Genomic DNA, 16905 nt, shown 5'->3' with positions numbered 1-16905 from the left:
AAATACACTATCCTAGACATCTTTTGTAATTGGGAGCACTCATTAAGTATGACATGCTAAAGAGTTGATGTTGGACAAGGAAGACAATGTAATGGGTTATGTTTTCGCACATCTCACTTAAAGTATATTGTCATGGATCATTCAAACATGTTGAGCTTGCCTTTCCCCCTCATGCTAGCCAAAATTCCTTGCACCAAGTAGAGATACTACTTGTGCTTCCAAATATCCTTAAACCTAGTTTTTGCCATGAGAGTCCACCATACCTACCTATGGATTGAGTAAGATCCTTCAAGTAAGTTGTCATGTTGCAAGCAATAAAAATTGCTCTCTAAATATGTATGACTTATTAGTGCGGAGAAAATAAGCTTTATATGATTGTGTGATATGGAACTAGTAAAAGCGACGGACTGCATAATAAAGGTTCATATCACAAGTGGCAATATAAACTGACGTTCTTTTGCATTAAGATTTTGTGCATCCAACCCTAAAAGCGCATGACAACCTTTGCTTCCCTCTGCGAAGGGCCTATCTTTTACTTTATGTCTTTTACTTTTATGCAAGAGTCAAGGTGATCTTCACCTTTCCCTTTTTCATTTTATCCTTTGGCAAGCACCTCGTGTTGGGAAGATCCTGATATATATATATATATCCAATTGGATGTAAGTTAGCATGAACTATTATTGTTGACATCACCCAAAGGTGAATACGTTGGGAAGCAACACTATAAGCCCCTATCTTTCTCAGTGTCCAATTGAAACTCCATAACCATTAGTATTGCGTGAGTGTTAGCAATTGTAGAAGACTATATGATAGTTGAGTATGTGGAGTTTGCTATTCCTGTAAATAAGATGAATTGCAATTGTTTGATGACTGAGAGTGAAGTTTGCTAGTTTTCAAGAAAGTTTATGGTCTATGCTTTGACATGTGAAGTGCTTGTTACTTTATCGTGAGAAGTTTTATGAGATGAACTACTGTTATGACTTATAATCATGCTAGAAAAGATGATTGAAATTATCATTGATCAAACTTGTGCACCTTCTAGCATTCACACTTCATAAATTCTTTCTTTTATCATTTACCTACTCGAGGACGAGCAGGAATTAAGCTTGGGGATGCTGATACGTCTCTAATGTATCTATAATTTATGAAGCATTCATGCTATTTTATTATCTGTTTTGAATGATTATGGGCTTTATTATACACTTTTATATTAACTTTGGGACTAACCTATTAACCGGAGGCCCAGCCTATATTGTTGTTTTATTGCCTGTTTCAGTATTTCGAAGAAAAGGAATATCAAATGGAGCCCAAACGGAATGAAACCTTCGGGAGCGTGATGTTTAGGAAGAATATGATCCGGGAGACTTGGAGTGCAAGCCAGGGGATCATTGAGGGAGCCACGAGACAGGGGGGCGTGCCCACCCCCCTGGGCGCGCCCTACCCTCTCGTGGGCCCCTCGAGGCTTCCCCGACCGACTTCTTTCGCCTATATAAGCCTACGTACCCTAAAACATCGAATATCAAGATAGATTGGGAGTTCCGCTGCCGCAAGCCTCTGTAGCCACCAAAAACCTCTCTGGAGCCTGTTCCGGCACCCTGCCGGAGGGGGAACCCATCACCGGTGGCCATCTTCATCATCCCGGCGCTATCCTTGACGAGGAGGGAGTAGTTCACCCTCGGGGCTGAGGGTATGTACCAGTAGCTATGTGTTTGATCTCTCTCTCTCTCTCTCTCTCTCGTGTTCTCTCTATGGCACGATCTTGATGTATCGCGAGCTTTGCTATTATAGTTGGATCCTATGATGTTTCTCCCCCTCTACTCTCTTGTGATGAATTGAGTTTCCCTCTTGAAGTTATCTTATCGGATTGAGTCTTTGATTTGAGAACACTTGATGTATTTATTTGCCGTGTTTATCTGTGGTGACAATGGATATCACGTGCCACTTGATGTACGTTTTGGTGACCAACTTGCGGGTTCCGCCCATGAACCTATGCATAGGGGTTGGCACACCTTTTCTTGACTCTCCGGTAGAAACTTTGGGGCACTCTTTGAAGTGCTTTGTGTTGGTTGGATGAATCTGAGATTGTGTGATGCATATCGTATAATTATGCCCACGGATACTTGAGGTGACAATGGAGTATCTAGGTGACATTAGGGTTTTGGTTGATTTGTGTCTTAAGGTGTTATTCTAGTACGAACTCTTGAATAAATTGATCCGAAAGAATAACTTTGTGGTGGTTTCGTACCCTACCATAATCTCTTCGTTTGTTCTCCGCTATTAGTGGCTTTGGAGTGACTCTTTGTTGCATGTTGAGGGATTTTTATATGATCTATCTATGTTATTATTGTTGAGAGAACTTTCACTAGTGAAAGTATGAACCCTATGCCTTGTTTCCTATCATTGCACTACCATTTACGCTCACTTTTATCTTTTGTTACCTTGCTGTTTTTATATTTTCAGATTACAAAAACCTATATCTACCATCCATATTACACTTGTATCACCATCTCTTCAGCGAACTAGTGCACATATACAATTTGCCATAGTATTGGGTGTGTTGGGGACATAAGAGACTTTCTGTTATTTGGTTGCAGGGTTGTTTGAGAGAGACCATCTTCATCCTACGCCTCCCACGGATTGATAAACCTTAGGTCATCCACTTGAGGGAAATTTGCTACTGTCCTACAAACCTGTGCACTTGCAGGCCCAACAACGTATACAAGAAGAAGGTTGTGTAGTAGACATCAGGCGTGCCCCCTATCTCCTGGGCCCCACAGGCGGCCAACGACGTACTTCTTCCTCCTATATATACCTACGTACCCCGAAAACATCCAGAGAGCCAACGAAACACAATTTCCACCACCGTAACCTTCTGTATCCGTGAGATCCCATCTTGGAGCCTTCGTCGGCGCTCCGCTGGAGGGGGAATCGACCACGGAGGGCTTCTACATCAACACCATAGCCCCTCCGATGACTTGTGAGTAGTTTACTACAGACCTTCGGGTCCATAGTTATTAGCTAGATGGCTTCTTCTCTCTTTTTGGATCTCAATACAATGTTCTCCCCCTCTCTTGTGGAGATCTATTCGATGTAAACTCTTTTTGCGGTGTGTTTGTCGAGATCCGATGAATTGTGGGTTTATGATCAAGTTTATCTATGAGAAATATTTGAATCTCCTCTGAATTCTTTTATGTATGATTGAGTTATCTTTGCAAGTCTCTTCGAATTGTCAGTTTGGTTGGGCCTACTAGATTGATCTTTCTTGCCAGGGGAGAAGTGCTTAGCTTTGGGTTCAATCTTGCGGTGTCCTTTCCCAGTAACAGCAGGGGCAGCAAGGCACGTATTGTATTGTTGCCATCGAGGATAAAAAGATGGGGTTTATATCATATTGCTTGATTTTATCCCTCTACATCATGTCATCTTTCTTAATGTGTTACTCTGTTCTTATGAACTTAATACTCTAGATGCAGGCAGGAGTCGGTCGATGTGTGGAGTAATAGTAGTAGATGCAGCCAGGTGTCGGTCGACTTGTTGCGGACGTGATGCCTATATACATGATCATGCCTAGATAATCTCATAATTATTCTCTTTTCTATGAATTGCTCGAAAGTAATTTGTTCACCCACCGTAATACTTATGCTATCTTGAGAGAAGCCACTAGTGAAACCTATGGCCCCGGGGTCTATCTTTTATCATATAAGCTTTTAATCTACTTTTATTTGCATCTTTACTTTTTGCATCTATATTATAAAATACCAAAAATATATTTATCTTATCATACAATCTCTATCAGATCTCACTTTCGCAAGTGGCCGTGAAGGGATTGACAACTCCTTTATTGTGTTGGTTGCGAGTTCTTTGTTTGTTTGTGTAGGTGCGTGGGACTTTTGAGGAGCCTCCTACTGGATTGATACCTTGGTTCTCAAAAACTAAGGGAAATACTTACGCTACTATTGCTGCATCACCCTTTCCTCTTCAAGGAAAACCAACGCAAGCTCACGGCGTAGCAAGGGTGAACTGGTCTACCAAATCTCGTTGTTGCCTTCGAGCACCACTGGTTCTATTTACTTCAATACAATACTTTCGGCAGTCATTATATGTGCTATGTGTTGATAGATATATGATCAGTTACATTCTGTTGAATATCATTCGCTGCTCACCATTGTGTTCATTCGCTGCTCTCTGTCATGATATTAGTTCGGTTGGCATACTGCATTACCATTGTCATCATCAAGCCTATTTTATCCTACGCTCGAACCATTATCGCATCCTAACTTGAAGGTTTTGTTCCTCAGTATAGAGCTTGACTATTTTCACATCTACCAAACACTTTTTTCCGCAGTTGTGTTTGGGATCAGTTCAAAACTTTCAAAAGAATCTTTGAATCTCCCATTCACCCCTCTCTGTTCGATATACTCTCGGTCCTAACACTATGGGGCATTCATCTCAAACTATCATATGCACGGCATGGATAAGAAGCTCACTGAATTGCATGGGATGCTCAAGGTGGCAGAGCAAGATATAAAGAAAGGCACACATCAAGTGTTGACGGTGGAAAATTCAGGCAAGTTCAAGAAGAGTTGGTCCAAGAAGAAGGCTACGACAAAGGGCACGAAGATGGTAACCTCCGCCACTGTGCTGAAGTCAGGACCGGACTTGAAGACCATTTGCTATCATTGCTAGGAAACTGGTCACTAGAAGAGGAACTATAGCAAGTGGCTTTTTGAGCATGGCAAGAAGGCCAGAAATGCTTCTTCAGACAAAGGTACACTTGTTACATATGTTATAGACATTTACCTTGCTGACATACCTAGTAGCTCTTGAGTATTTGATACGGAATCGGTTGTTCATATTTGCAACTCGGTGTAGAGGCTGGTAAGAACTAGGCGTGTGGCACAAGGGGAGATTGACATCAGGGTCGACAACAAAGCAGGAGTTGCCGCGTTGGAGGTCGGCATGATGCAGCTCCAGCTTTCTTCTAGATATATTTTGGAATTGAATAATTGTTATTACATTCTTGCACTTAGTAGAAACATTATTTCTAACTAATGCTTGATGAGTCAGGGTTATGAATTCAATTTAAAGGACAATGGTTGTTCATTTTATTTGAATGGAATGTTCCATGACTATGCACCCATTGTTGGTGGGCTTTTTATATTGAATCTAGAATAGGAATCGGTCTATAACGTGAATGTCAAGAGGCATAAGCCTAATGAGATAAATCCGACATAGTTCTAGCACTGCCGGCTTGGACACATTAGTCTGAAACACATGAAGAAGCTCCATGATTATGGGCTCCTAACTTCGTCCGACTTTGGCTCATTCAAGACATGTGAATCATGCTTGCTCAGCAAGATGACTAAGTCTCCTTTTGCAAAGAGTTGTGAGAGGGCGTCCGGGCTATTGGAACTTATACACAGCGATGTGTGTGGTCTGCTCAGCACAACTGCCAGAGGTGGCTATTGATGTCTACTACACAACCTTCTTGTAGACGTTGTTGGGCCTGCAAGTGCACAGGTTTGTAGGACAGTAGCAAATTTCCCTCAAGTGGATGACCTAAGGATTATCAATCTGTGGGAGGCGTAGGATGAAGATGGTCTCTCTCAAACAACCCTGCAACCAAATATCAAAGAGTCTCTTGTGCCCCCAACACACCCAACACAATTGTAAATTGTATAGGTGCACTAGCTCGGCGAAGAGATGGTGATACAAGTGCAATATGGATAGTAGATATAGGTTTTTGTAATATGAAAATATAAAAACAGCAAGGTAACTAATGATAAAAGTGAGCGTAAACGGTATTGCAATGATAGGAAACAAGGCCTAGGGTTCATACTTTCACTAGTGCAAGTTCTCTCAACAATAATAACATAGATAGATCAACAACGATCCCTCAACATGCAACAAAGAGTCACTCCAAAGCAACTAATAGCGGAGAACAAACGAAGAGATTATGATGGGGTACGGAACCACCTCAAAGTTATCCTTTCTGTTCTATCTATTCAAGAGTTCGTAGTAAAATAACATAAAGCTATTATTTCCGCTCGATCCATCATAGAGTTCATACTAGAATAACACCTTCAGACACAAATCAACCAAAACCCTAATGTCACCTAGATACTCCATTGTCACCTCAAGTATCCGTGGGCATGATTATACGATATGCATCACATAATCTCAAATTCATCCAACCAACACAAAGTACTTCAAAGAGTGCCCCAAAGTTTCTACCGGAGAGTCAAGAAAACGTGTGTCAACCCCTATGCATAGGTTCATGGGCGGAACCCGCAAGTTGGTCACCAAAACATACATCAAGTGGCACGTGATACCCCATTGTCACCACAAATAAACATGGCAAGACATACATCAAGTGTTCTCAAATAAAGACTCAATCCGATAAGATAACTTCAAGAGGGAAACTCAATTCCTCACAAGAGAGTAGAGGGGGAGAAACATCATAAGATCCAACTATAATAACAAAGCTCGCGATACATCAAGATCGTGCCATAGAGAGAACACGAGAGAGAGAGAGATCAAATACATAGCTACTGGTACATACCCTCAGCCCCGAGGGTGAACTACTCCCTCCTTGTCATGGAGAGCGTCGGGATGATGAAGATGGCCACCGTGGATGGGTTCCCCCTCCGGCAGGGTGCCGGAACGGACTCCCGAGAGGTTTTTGGTGGCTACAGAGGCTTGCGGCGGTGGAACTCCCAATCTATCTTGATATTCGATGGTTTTAGGGTACGTAGGCTTATATAGGCGAAAGAAGTCGGTCGGGGGTTGCTCGAGGGGCCCACGAGACAGGGGGCGTGCCTAGTAGGGGGGCGCCCCCCTATCTCCTGGCGTCCTCGAGGATCTTCTGACGTAAACTCCAAGTCTCCAGGATGATATTCTTCCAAAAAATCACGCTGCCGAAGGTTTCATTCCGTTTGGACTCCGTTTGATATTCCTTTTCTTCGAAATACTGAAACAGGCAATAAAACAGCAATATGGGCTGGGCCTCCGGTTAGTAGGTTAGTCCCAAAAATGATATAAATGTGTGAAATAAAGCCCATAAACATCCAAAAGGGGTAATATAATAGCATGGAACAATCAAAAATTATAGATACGTTGAAGACGTATCAAGCATCGCCAAGCTTAATTCCTGCTCGTCCTCGAGTAGGTAAATGATAAAAACAGAATTTTTTGATGTGGAATGCTACCTAGCATAATTCTCAATGTAATTTCCTTTATTGGGGCATAAATGTTCAGATCCAAATGATTGAAAATAAAAGTTCATATAAAAGAAATAGTAACACTTCAAGCATACTAATCGAAGTAATCATGTCTTCTCAAAATAACATGGCAAAAGAATGTTCATCCCTACAAAATCATATAGTTAGGGTATGCTTCATTTTCGTCACACAAAGATGTTCCCAACTTCTATACCCCCGATGACAAGCCAAGCAATTGTTTCATACTTAAATAATCTCAAACTTTTTCAATCTTCACGCAATACATGAGCGTGAGCCATGGATATAGCACTATGGGTGGAATAGAATATGATGATGGGGATTGTGTGGAGAAGACAAAAAGGAGAAAGTCTCACATTGACGAGGATAATCAACGGGCTATGGAGATGCCCATCAATTGATGTCAACATGAGGAGTAGGGATTGCCATGCAACGGATGCACTAGAGCTATAAATGAATGCCCAACAAAAGAAAACTAGTGGTTTGCACCCAACTTGCTTGCTCACGAAGACCTAGGGCATTTGGGGAAGCCCATTGTAGGAATATACAAGCCAAGTTCTATAATGAAAAATTCCCACTAGTATGAAAAAGACAACTTATGAGACTCACTATATGAAGAACAAGGTGCTACTTTGAAGCACAAGTGTGGAAAAAGAGATAGTAACATTGCCCCTTTTATTTATTTTCTTCTCTTTTTTTCCTTTTTCCTTTTTTCTTTTTTTCTTTTTTCTTCTTTTTTTCTTTGACCTTTCTTTTTTTGGGCAATGCTCTAATAATGATGATCATCACACTTCTATTGATTACAACATATGAATTACAACTCGAAACTAGAACAAGATATGACTCTATATGAATGCCTTCGGCGGTGTACCGGGATGGCGCAATGAATCAAGAGTGACATGTATGAAAAATTATGCATGGTGGCTTTGCCACAAATACGATGTCAACTACATGATCATGTAATGGCAATATGAAAAAAGTAAAGTATCTCATGATAATGATGAATGGAACGGTGGAAAGTTGCATGGCAATATATCTCGGAATGGCTATGGAAATGCCATAATAGGTAGGTATGGCGGCTGTTTTGAGAAACATATAAGGAGGTTTATGTGTGATAGAGCGTATCGTATCACGGGGTTTGGATGCACCAGCGAAGTTTGCACCAACTCTCAAGGTGAGAAAGGGCAATGCACGATACCGAAGAGGCTTGAAATGGCGGAAAGGTAAAAGTGTGTATAATCCATGGACTCAACATTAGTCAAAAGAACTCATATACTTATTGCAAAAATTTAGAAGTCATCAAAATCAAGCACTAGGCGCATGCTCCTAGGGGGATAGATTGGTAGGAAAAGACAATCTCTCGTCCCCGACCGCCACTCATAAGGATGCACAAGCCAGGTACACTTCATGTTTCAAATTTGTTACACAACTTTAACCATACGTGCATGCTACGAGACTTGCTAACTTCAACACAAGCATTCTTTAAATTCATAATCACCCAACTAGCATGACTTTAATATCACTACCTCCATATCTCAAAACAATTATCAAGTATCAAATTGATCATAGCATCCAATTCCTTTCTATGATAGTTTTTATTATACCCAACTTGGATGCTCATCATTCTAGGACCAATTTTGTAACCATGGCAAATACCATTCTGTTCTAAAAGACTCTCAAAAATATATAAGTGAAGCATGAGAGACTAGCAATTTCTACAAATATAACCACCGTCGTGCTCTATAAGTGATGCACTAGAGCAAATGACAAACTACTCCGAAAGATATAAGTGAAGATCAAGGAGTAGTCGAATAATTGTGCAACTATGTGAACACTCTCTAACATTAAGGAATTTCAGATCTTGTTATTGTATTCAAACAGCAAGCAAAACAAAATAAAATGACAATGCAAGGATAGCACAACTCATGTGAAGAAGCAAAAACTTAGGCTCAACCGATACTAACCGATAGTTGTTGAAGAAGAAAGGTGGGATGCCTAACGGGGCATCCCCAAGCTTAGATGCTTGAGACTTCTTGAAATATTATCTTGGGGTGCCTTGGGCATCCCCAAGCTTGAACTTTTGTGTCCCCTTAATTCCTCTCATATCATGGTTTCTCTATTTCTCAAAAACTTCATCCACAACAAACTCAACAAGAACTCGTGAGATAGGTTAGTATAAACCAATGCAAAAACTTTAACATTTTATACTGTAACAAATTACTAAAATTATTATTCAACATTGTATACTAAATGCCTCTGCATATTTAATACTCCTATCCTCAAATAGAATCATTAAACAAGCAAACATACGCAAACAATGCAAACATAACAGCAATCTGCCAAAACAGTACAGTCTGTAAAGAATGCAAGAGTATCAATACTTACCTAACTCCAATAATTACGAAATAAAATTCCCACTGTAATAAATTTATCAGAGCTCAATAAGCAAAAAGTTTTAACATTATACCATTCTCTGACGTTTCTAGGGAATTTTTGCAACAGCGGTAAACTTTCTGTTTTCAAACAGCAACATGTATACTAGCAAAATAAGCATGGTAAAGGCTATCCTTGACATTTTTATTGAAACTAAAGATGCAAAACATTATTCTAAATAAAATAAAGCAAATACTAACAAAATAAAATGACGCTCCAAGCAAACCACATATCATGTGGTGAATAAAAATATAGCTCCAAGTAAAGTTATCGATGAACGAAGACGAAAGAGGGGATGCCATCCGGGGCATCCTCAAGCTTAGGCTCTTGGTTGTCCTTGAATATTACCTTGGGGTGCCTTGGGCATCCCCATTCTTAGGCTCTTGCCACTCCTTATTCCATAGTCCATCAAATCTTTACCCAAAACTTGAAAACTCCACAACACAAAACTCAACAGAAAACTCGTAAGCTCCGTTAGTATAAGAAAATAAAACAACCACTTAGGTACTGTAATGAACTCATTATAAATTCATTTTGATGTTATATCTACTGTACTTAAAATTATCTATGGTTCATACCCTCCGATACTACTCATAGATTCATCAAAATAAGCAAACAACACATAGAAAACAGAATCTGTCAAAAACAGAACAGTCTGTAGTAATCTATATCAAACGTATACTTCTGGAACTCCAAACATCCTACCAAATTAGGAAGTCCTAAGAAATTAGTGTACCAATCGAGAGAAAAAAGAATCAGATCAGAAACACGTTTCTGTGAATTAACAAAACTAATTTACTGGGTGCAAAAGTTTCTGATTTTCAGCAGGATCAACACAACTATCACCGTAAGCTATCCTAAAGGTCTTACTTGGCACTTTATTGAAACAAAACCTATAAAACATGATTACTACAGTAGCATAATCATGTGTACACACAAAAACAGTAAGGATAAATATTGGGTTGTCTCCCAACAAGCGCTTTTCTTTAATGCCTTTCTAGCTAGGCATGATGATGACAATGATGCTCACATAGAAGATAAGAATTGAAACACAACGGGAGCATCATGAAGCATATGACTAGCACATTTAAGCCTAACCCACTTCCTATGCATAGGGATTTTGTTAGCAAACAACTTATGGGAACAATAATCAACAAGCATAGGAAGGTAAAACAAGCATAACTTCAAGATTTTAAGCACATAGAGAGGAAACTTGATATTATTGCAATTCCTACAAGCATATATTCCTCCCTCATAATAATTTTCAGTGGAATCATAAATAAATTAAACAATATAACCAACACCTAAAGCATTCTTTTCATGATCTACAAGCATAGAATTTTTACTACTCTCCACATAAGCAAAATCCTTCTCATGAATAATAGTGGGAGCAAACTCAACAAAATAATTATCATGTGAGGCATAATCCAATTGAAAACTAAAATCATGATGACAAGTTTCATGGTTATCATTATTCCTAATAGCATACAAGTCATCACAATAATCATCATAGATAGCAACTTTGTTCTCATAATCAATTGGAACCTCTTCCGAAATAGTGGAATCATCACTAAATAAAGTTGACACTCTTCCAAACCCACTTTCATGTTCATCACAATAAGATTCAACATCCTCCAAAATAGTGGGATCACTACTTCCTAAAGTTGACACTCTTCCAGACCCACTTTCATCAATATAATCATCATAAATAGGAGGCATGCTTTCATCATAATAAATATTCTCATCAAAACTTGGGGGACAAAAAATATCATCTTCATCAAACATAGCTTCCCCAAGCTTGTGGCTTTGCATATCATTAGCATCATAGATATTCAAGGAATTCATACTAACAACATTGCAATCATGCTCATCATACAAAGATCTAGTACCAAGCATTTTAATGCATTCTTCTTCTAGCACTTGAGCACAATTTTCCTTTCCATCATACTCACAAAAGATATTAAAAAGATGAAGCGTATGAGACAAACTCAATTCCATTTTTTTAGTTTTCTTTTATAAACTAAACTAGTGATAAAACAAGAAACAAAAAGATTCGATTGCAAGATCTAAAGATATACCTTCAAGCAATCACCTCCCCAGCAACGGCGCCAGAAAAGAGCTTGATGTCTACTACACAACCTTCTTCTTGTAGACGTTGTTGGGCCTGCAAGTGCACAGGTTTGTAGGACAGTAGAAAATTTCCCTCAAGTGGATGACCTAAGGTTTATCAATCCGTGGGAGGCGTAGGGTGAAGATGGTCTCTCTCAAACAACCCTACAACCAAATAGCAAAGAGTCTCTTGTGTCCCCAACACACCCAATACAATGGTAAATTGTATAGGTGCACTAGTTCAGCGAAGAGATGGTGATACAAGTGCAATATGGATAGTAGATATAGGTTTTTGTAATCTGAAAATATAAAAACAGCAAGGTAACTAATGATAAAAGTGAGCGTAAACGGTATTGCAATGATAGGAAACAAGGCCTAGGGTTCATACTTTCACTAGTGCAAGTTCTCTCAACAATAATAACATAGATAGATCATATAACGATCCCTCAACATGCAACAAAGAGTCACTCCAAAGCAACTAATAGCGGAGAACAAACAAAGAGATTATGGTAGGGTACGAAACCACGTCAAAGTTATCCTTTCTGTTCTATCTATTCAAGAGTTCGTAGTAAAATAAGATAAAGCTATTCTTTCCGCTCGATCCATCATAGAGTTCATACTAGAATAACACCTTAAGACACAAATCAACCAAAACCCTAATGTCACCTAGATACTCCATTGTCACCTCAAGTATCCGTGGGCATGATTATACGATATGCGTCACACAATCTCAAATTCATCCAACCAACACAAAGTACTTCAAAGAGTGCCCCAAAGTTTCTACCGGAGAGTCAAGAAAACATGTGCCAACCCCTATGCATAGGTTCATGGGCAGAACCCGCAAGTTGGTCACCAAAACATACATCAAGTGGCACGTGATACCCCATTGTCACCACAGATAAACACGACAAGACATACATCAAGTGTTCTCAAATAAAGACTCAATCCGATAAGATAACTTCAAGAGGGAAACTCAATTCATCACAAGAGAGTAGAGGGGGAGAAACATCATAAGATCCAACTATAATAACAAAGCTCGCGATACATCAAGATCGTGCCATAGAGAGAACACGAGAGAGAGAGAGAGAGAGAGATCAAACACATAGCTACTGGTGCATACCCTCAGCCCCGAGGGTGAACTACTCCCTCCTCGTCATGGAGAGCGCCGGGATGATGAAGATGGCCACCGGTGATGGGTTCCCCCTCCGGCAGGGTGCCGGAACAGACTCTCGAGAGGTTTTTGGTGGCTACAGAGGCTTGCGGCAGCAAAACTCCCAATCTATCTTGATATTTGATGGTTTTAGGGTACGTAGGCTTATATAGGCGAAAGAAGTCGGTCGGGGGGGTGCTCGAGGGGCCCACGAGATAGGGGGGCGCGCCCAGTAGGGGGGGCGCCCCTATCTCCTGGCCTCCTCGAGGATCTTCTGACATGAACTCCAAGTCTCCAGGATGATATTCTTCCAAAAAATCACGCTGCCGAAGGTTTCATTCCGTTTGGAATCCGTTTGATATTCCTTTTCTTCGAAATACTGAAACAGGCAATAAAACAGCAATATGGGCTGGGCCTCCGGTTAGTAGGTTAGTCCCAAAAGTGATATAAATGTGTGAAAAAGAGCCCATAAACATCCAAAAGGGGTAATATAATAGCATGGAACAATCAAAAATTATAGATACATTGGAGACGTATCAGCTATGAGTACTTTGTGACTTTTACTGACGACTTGAGTACATATGGATATATCTATTTGATGAGGCACAAGTCAGAAACTTTTGAAAAGTTTAAAGAGTTTTAGAACGAGGTTGAAAATCAGCTTGGCAAGACTATAAAGCTTCTACAACCAGATCGTGGAGGTGAGTACATGAGTCAGGAGTTTGATGATCATCTAAAAAGCCGAGGTATAGTACCTCAGCTCACACCTCCGGGTGTGCCATACAGAAACGGTGTGTCGGAACAGAGGAATAGGACCTTGTTGGACATGGTCTGGTTAATGATGAGCAAATCGGATTCACCCTTGTCATTCTGGGGATACGCTCTAGAAACTGCGGCTTTCACACTTAACACGGTACCATCGAAATTCGTAGACAAGACACCACATGAGATGTGGACCAAGAAGAGTCCAAGTTTGTCTTTTCTAAAGATTTGGGATTGTGAAGCATTTGTCAAGCGACTTATGTCAGACAAGCTTACACCCAAGTCGGATAAATGCATATTCATGGGATATCCGAGGGAAACATTGGGATATAGCTTCTACAACCGCGAAGAGAACAAAGTGTTTGTTGCTCGAAACAGGGTTTTCTTTGAGAAAGAGTTTCTCAGTCGGGAGGCCAGTGGGAGCAAGGTCTGACTCGAAGAAATTCGAGGACCACTCAGGGATGACTCGGCTGGTGATGAGATCATACCGGAGTCGTCGGGGAACCCATAGTGGAAGCGGCACCGGAACCATGAAGGTCGAAAGATTGCACAGACTGTGTGATATATTGTTGCTAGAAAGCGACGAGCCGACCACGTATGCGGAACAATGGTGAGCCCAGATTCTGAGGCATGGCTAGAGGCCATGAGATTTGAGTTAAAGTCCATGGATGAGAATTAAGTCTGGGACTTGGTTGATCCGCCTCCTGGCGTAACGGCCATTGGTTGCAAATGGGTCTTTAAGAAGAAAATCGATGTGGATGGAAATTTTCAGATCCACAAAGCTCGGCCTGTCGCTAAAGGTTATGGAAAAGTTCAAGGAATTGACTATGACGAGAATTACTCGCTAGTAGCGATGCTAAATTCGGTGAGAATTGGACTAGCTATAGCTGCATATTTCAATTATGAGATATGGAAGATGGATGTCAAAACAGCTTTCCTTCACAGAAATTTAACCGAGGATGTGTATATGATACAACCCGAGGATTTTGTCGATCCGACTAGCGCTAGTAAGGTATGCAAGCTCAAGAGATCAATTTATGGGTTGAGGAAAGCATCTCGGAGCTGGAATATTCATTTTGATGAGGTCGTCACTGGTCTCAGTTTCATCAAAAGCGAAGAGGACACTTGTTTGTACAAGCAGTTAAGTGGGAGCTCGATAGTGTTTTCGATCTTGTATGTGGATGACATATTGTTGATCAGAAATGATGTTTCGATGCTGAACTTGGTCAAGGAATCACCGAATGGAAAGTTTTCAATGACGGACCTCGGTGAAGCAGTTTACATTTTAGGCATCAAGATCTATAGATATAGATCGAGGAGGTTGCTCGGCTTAAGCCAGAGCACGTACATAGATAAAGTGTTGAAGCAATTCAACATGAGTGAGGCGAAGAAAGGGTTCTTGCCACTCTCACATGGTATAAGGCTAAGCGAGACTCAGAGTCCTTTGACATCTGACGAGCGAAGAAGGATGAGTAGGATTCGGTTAGCCTCCACAATCGGATCCATCATGTATGCCATTATATGTACAAGGCATGATGTTGCTTTTGCCGCAAGCCTAACAAGCGGATACCAGGCCAACCCTGGTGAGAGTCACTAGGCGGCGGTGAAGAATATTCCAAAGTACCTAAAATGGACTGAGGAAATGTTTCTAGTTTATGGAGGCGAGGAGGAGCTCGACGTAAAGGTTACGCTGACGCTAGTTTCCAGACCGACAGAGATGATTGTCGATCACAGTCCGGATTCACGTACGTCATGAATGGAGGAGCGGTGAGCTGGACGAGTTCCAAGCAAGATACGGTGGCTAGTTCTACCATAGTAGCCGAATACATTGCAGCTTGTGAAGCTTCAAAGGAGGGTGTTTCGATCCGAAACTTTCTAGATGATCTTGGTATTTTCCCAGCCTCGGTAAAACTGTTGGACCTTTATTGTGATAATTCTAGTGCCATGATGTCTACTACACAACCTTCTTCTTGTAGACGTTGTTGGGCCTGCAAGTGCACAGGTTTGTAGGACAGTAGCAAATTTCCCTTTAAGTGGATGATCTAAGGTTTTTTAATCCATAGGAGGCGTAGGATGAAGATGGTCTCTCTCAAACAACCCTGCAACCAAATAACAAAAAGTCTCTTGTGTCCCCAACCCACCCAATACAATGGCAAATTGTATAGGTGCACTAGTTCGCTGAAGAGATGGTGATACAAGTGCAATATGGATGGTAGATATAGGTTTTTGTAATATGAAAATATAAAAACAGCAAGGTAACTAATGATCAAAGTGAGCTTAAACGGTATTGCAATGATAGGAAACAAGGCCTAGGGTTCATACTTTCACTAGTGCAAGTTCTCTCAACAATAATAACATAGATAGATCATATAACAAGCCCTCAACATGCAACAAAGAGTCACTCCAAAGCCACTAATAGCGGAGAACAAATGTAGAGATTATGGTAGGGTACAAAACCACCTCAAAGCTATTCTTTCGGATCAATCTATAAAAGAGTCCGTACTAGAATAACACCTTAAGATACAAATCAACCAAAACCCTAATGTCACCTAGATACTCCATTGTCACCTCAAGTATCTGCGGCCATGATTATACGATATGCATCACACCATCTCAGATTCATCCAACCAACACAAAGTACTTCAAAGAGTGCCCCAAAGTTTCTACCGGAGAGTCAAGAACGTGTGCCAACCCCTATGCATAGGTTCCCAATGTCACGAAACCCACAAGTTGATCACCAAAACATACATCAAGTGGCACATGATATCCCATTGTCACCACAGATAATCACGGCAAGACATACATCAAGTGTTCTCATAAAAGACTCAATCCGATAAGATAACTTCAAAGGGGAAACTCAATTCATCACAAGAGAGTAGAGGGGGAGAAACATCATAAGATCCAACTACAATAGCAAAGCTCGGGATACATCAAGATCGTGCCATAGAGGAACATGAGAGAGAACACGAGAGAGAGTGAGATCAAACAAATAGATACTGGTACATACCCTCGGCCCCGAGGGTGAACTACTCCCTCCTCGTCATGGATAGCGCCGAGATGATGAAGATGGCCACCGGTGATGGGATCCCCCTCCGGCAGGGCACCGGAATGGGCTCCCGAGAGGTTTTTGTGTGGCTACAGAGGCTTGCGGCGGCGGAACTCCCGATCTATCTTTTGTTCTGGAAGTTTTATGATACGTAGGTATATATGGGTGCG

This window comes from Triticum dicoccoides, chromosome 3B (genome assembly GCF_002162155.2).
Source record: "Triticum dicoccoides isolate Atlit2015 ecotype Zavitan chromosome 3B, WEW_v2.0, whole genome shotgun sequence".
NCBI lineage: Eukaryota > Viridiplantae > Streptophyta > Magnoliopsida > Poales > Poaceae > Triticum > Triticum dicoccoides.
Note: the sequence above shows the minus strand (reverse complement) of the source record.